Genomic DNA, 5,413 nt, shown 5'->3' on the forward strand with positions numbered 1-5,413 from the left:
AATATGTATAACATATAATATATGAACAAGAGAAGCTGAAGGAAGATAGAGAAGAGTAAGCGGGCTGCCGTGCAATGTCATATCTAAATATATTATAAGATATATTTTATTAGGATGTATATTAATATACAAAGGAGATGGAAGAAGTTAGTGGAATTCTCTGTCGAGGGGACCTTTCTCTCCATTTTTTTTCTCTCACCCTCTTGCCGCTAATCTCGGAAACAAATTTAAAGCTTCAAAGGTACATATATATATATATATACATTATATATTAACAAAGTTGTCAATTGGAATGGTGAAGAATAAAGGGTGGAAGTAAAAGACAGAATTCTCTAGGGATATGGGGCATGTTCAAAGGGCTTCTTCTTCCAATTGTTTTTTTTTTTCTCCTCCCATGTGCTGCCATTTGCATACAATAGATTAGATATATATATATATATATAAATATATTATGTAATAGGATCAAATATATGTAAACAGATATATATTATAAAAAAAAAAAAAAGAGAAGCAATGTGCGTACCCAGCACATCACATTGAGAGCCACCTCTTATATTTTCTATCTCCCATGTGCTGTGCTGCTAAAGTAATATGTATATATTAGACATATATACTCTCCTCCACCACTCTCTTTCTCCCATGTGTTGTCCATTTGATATATGCATATATATATATATATGTTGCGGAAGATTACTAATTCAAAACAGAAAAGAGGTTAGAGCAATATATAATCAAACCAAATAGATATCGAACATATCAGCCAAGAACATGATAGAGCAAGAGAAACTCCCTATAAATAACTTGTCAAGGCTCAGATCTGGGTCAGTCCAGATTATACCACCCAGGTAACACCAAAATAGGGACACCAAGCCTCACGGAAGCTCACAAGGGACAAGCCACACAAGACCCCCAAATCAGAACCCTAAACCCTCTCGGACAGAACACCAATCTTCTCCCAAAACCACACATGTAACGTTCACCACAAGATCCACCAAGGAACAAGAACGATCATAGAGATATGAGATGAAGAACAGTACCCCAAGAACTTACCTCAAGCGGATCTGTCGCGCCAAGTAAATAGAGGCTACTCACCGACCGACCATGGGCTTCCCAAAGGAAAGGAAGATCACTCCAAGAGGATGAGATCTGATCGAAGAAGGAAAGAACCAGCTTACGGATCTCAGCCATCGAAGGAAAGGATCGGGAAAGCAAAGAGAGGAAGAGGGAGAGAGAGAGAGAGACCGTCAAATGAGGGCAAAAAAGGCAGAAAAGATGCCTTTTATATGGTGGTGCTAGGGCACGGTTGCAAAGGGCCATTTGGCTTGGGCTTGGGCTCGGCTTGGGCTTCCTTAAGCCTTGAGCAAATGGGCTCAGCCCATTTCTCCTCCAAAGGCCTAATTAAGGGCTTATGGCCCGACTTTTAATGAGCTGCCAATGGGTGGTATTTTAGACAGTACTTCAATCCCGGGCCGAAGCCTATGAAGATAAACCCGAATATTTCGTCATAGCCTTGGGCCTCTTTGGGAAACAAAAACAATAATATATATCTTATATAATATAATAATGTATTGTGATTAATAAAAGAAAGAGAAGGGGGCAGCAGAAGCATGAGACCCTCCTAATCTTTGCGTCCGTCTCTCTGTTAATTGAATGATAGAGTGTAGAACAGTGCATTCTGCTTCAAATTTCTAGTTGCCTTCGTTCTATCTTTCTTCTTCCTTCTTCTGTTTTGCTGTCTGTTTAATTCACTAGATCTTCTCCTCTTTATCTTGAAAGCTCCTAACCTCATTGTATTAGATGAACTTATGGTGTATAATATTTATTTTGCTTCTGCTGTGTGAAAGAAAAAAAATAAATAAGGGAAATTTTCGGGCCATTACATTCTATCCTTGACACGAACCCCTAGGCAATTGTCTCTGCAATTCTCTCCGTCCCCAGCATGGGAGACTCCTACGATTTCCAGCAACACCCTTGGGGAAATGCAGATCAAACCACTAGGGCAACATCCCACCTCACCATGTGTAACATAAATAACGAGATGTCAATATTATCTTGCCCTAATGTAATATCACATTTACCAAAGCATTATAAAATGAATATATGTATGACAAGATGCATATAAACTTGGCAAACCCTTCGTAAGTCCATACTCATTTAAGCAAATGTACTACGTATAAAAGTTTTCGAGCAAACCATTCACTTTGATTTAACTTTTCAAGTTTTTTCAGTGTGCGCGCTCTAACCTCAAAACTCGTGCCCTGACTAATTTCCTAGCCAAAATTTTTGAAAACTTAATTTCCTAATTTTTCAAAATTTTCTAGAGTTTTTCCCCCTAATTTTTCTCTATTTTTGCCTCTTTTTTTTCTTTTTTGTCCTTATTCTTACTTCTCCTTTTCCCTCGCACGCACTGCCACACCAGCCGCCACATGCAGCACCGCCAGTCGTCGGCCACCTCCACGCACTCCACCGCGAGGTCAGACAATGCTCACCCAACCCACCATGGCCCTCAGCTGCCTCCGCCCACTGCCACTGCCATGGCCACTGCTGCAAGCCATTCTTGGTTGCCACTATTCTCTTGCCTTCTTCCAATTGCTTCCAATTCCTCCAATTTCTCATCCAATTTATAGCAATCCTCCACCGCCTCACTACCTTGGCCATTACACACATATATGTATATTATATATTATATATGCTACAACACTCTTAGCTAAGAAATTCCACTGTAGCACCCTTGGCCATCACGCATATACATATATCTATATAATAAGGTAAAATGATTTTTGAAAATGTCTCAAATGTATTAGAGATACATTTCATTTGTATGACTGAGATACATTTCATTTGTATATCAATGACTGAAATTAATAGATGAATTTTAAATGTTTATATTAATTAATAATGATATAATGTGATTGATGGAGATAGCTTTGCGGCGCAAGAGAGCTCACATTACTCACTGCCTCACTCATTACCTCTCTCTTTCTCTCTCTCCCACTCCCTCACTCACTGCCTCCCACTCTCCCTCTTTCTCACAGACCCACCCACCCGCCCCACTTTTTCACTCTCTCTCTCCCTCCCACCCACCCAGGCCTTTGCTAGCCCCCCTGTCGCCCCATCGGCCGTCATTGGCCTATCTCCAACCGAAGCTGTCCGTTGTCGCCTGAAGCTCCATCGCGGCTCCTTGCTGCTCAAAGCCGTCATCGCCTGAAGCTCCATCGCGACCTCCTCGTTGCTCAAAGTCGTCGTTGCCTCAGGTTCCGTCGCAGCCTCAAGTTGCTCAAAGCTGCTAGCGCCTCAAGCTCCATCGCTGTCTCAATGCTGCCGCCGCCTCCAGCTCCATTGCATCCTCCTCACTGTCTTTGTTGAATCTCCTCCACTGCCTCAAAGGTATATATGTATTTTGTGTGTGTGTATGTATTTATTTATGTATTTCATGTATTTTGTAGTCCCTTATATGTATTTTTGTGTGTATGTATATATTTATGTATTTCACGTATTCTATAGTCCCAAGATGGATTGAGATTTAATGTTATAATGTTATTTGAGAGATCATGTTATTTGTGTGTAAGTTCATGATATTTGAATACATCATAGTTCAAATTTTATGGTGGAATATGCTAGTGATGAAGCAAAGAGAATGAGTATCGCACTGATGTACAATGAAGATGTACATACAGATGAGTTGAGCTATGATTTATGGAGGTGCTAAATTTTTTTATATTTAATTTACAATTTTAATGTTGGATTTTGCTTTTCACCTTTATTCCATGTAATATAACTTTAGTTTTAATTGAGATTTTTTTTGACATTAATTTTAATAAAAATCTAAATTTACATGCTGATGCTCTTAATTGTAAACAACTAAAAACAGTATCTTCATAAAATAAAAATAAAATAAAATACAAAAATAACCCTCATAATTTCTGTAGGACGATTTCTCTATTTTTTGATTCAAATTTAAAATGTCACTATTTTATGTTGAAAATAAAATTATTATTATTATTTTTATATATTCTATGGAATTTTTTGTAATTATCTGTTCTCATATACCTTAAAAACTTCAAGCCCAAAACCAAGCAAATCCTTTATCAAGACCCAATTTGCCGAGAAGCCCACTTAACCCAACATCAATGGTGAATTAAATTGAAAAAATATTCAATCTAAGGATAATTTTACATTATCTAATCATATATTACTATGTAACTAAACCGTGTATACATGGAACTAGAAAATAATAAATGCCATTTTATTTTTAATTTTATAAAAAATTATTAATTATCATTTGTCAATTTTTCACATTATGTCATCTTACTTAATTTGGTGTTTTGTCTATGTAATTATTGTCTATAAAGTGTTCTTACCCATGTGTCGTAGTCAATCGCAGTGGCGACAGGTGAAAGTTTAACTACTTTTGCCATTTAACTGTGTCCAAATCTCCAAAGCTTCTTCCTTTCTACTGCCATTGCACTAAATGTATTTTAGTAATTGGTTAAAAAGAAAGTGAGAGTGAGGGTGATTTGTTGTGAAGCTATCTAAAAAATTGGTCTGAGAGGGAAGTGACTGTTTGTTTGAAGTTATTTAAAAAGAAAGTAACGATGATTTGTTTAGTTGATCTTCCTGCAACAAAAAAAATAAACTCACACACTCAAAAAAGAAATTGTACCATTCAAATGTAATATATTTGTTGTGTAATTCTAAAAAGAAAGGGATTGTTTTGACATTTATGTGTAATATAGCAAGAGAGTTTATGTTTTTCTTTTTTGCACCTTTTTAAGGGAGTATAATATTCTATGTTATATTTTAAAAAATTTTGGTGAATGTATATGTGTGTGTATTACTTTAGTTGCCTTCATGAAATAATTATTCATTATTGCTTATAAAATGAATTTGTTATCTGTTGAAATTTATTTTTTTTTGCATAAATTTATGTTTGGACTTTCCAAGTGATAATTATTCATACCAGGTTTTGATTTTGGTTTTAATTTCATTTCCATAAAATTATGTTTCAATTTTAATTTTATCATTTTAATGTGATTGTTAAAATACATCTATTCTAAACATTGGGTTGGCCTTTTATCATTTTGGTTTATATTTTTTTTCTTCTCCTCTTGATTGAAACCCGTTAAGTATTTTCTATTCATAATAGTTATTTATTTAAATAAAATATTAAATTTTATTATTTGATTTAGTAGCAACTGATTTGAAAATAACATTTCATTGCTAATGAAATCCATGTTAACTCTTATTATTGCTAATTTTTTGTTTTTTGGTTTCTAAAATTATATAACCAAATATTTTTAAGTTGAAGTACAATAGTTATGGACAATATCATTATTTTTGGTCAAGTAAGTTTTTTTTTTCTTCATATAAATTGAAGTACATCTCTTATAATGTAAGGCCTATTTTTTTTTTT

This window comes from Diospyros lotus, chromosome 14 (genome assembly GCF_014633365.1).
Source record: "Diospyros lotus cultivar Yz01 chromosome 14, ASM1463336v1, whole genome shotgun sequence".
Taxonomy (NCBI): Eukaryota; Viridiplantae; Streptophyta; class Magnoliopsida; order Ericales; family Ebenaceae; genus Diospyros; species Diospyros lotus.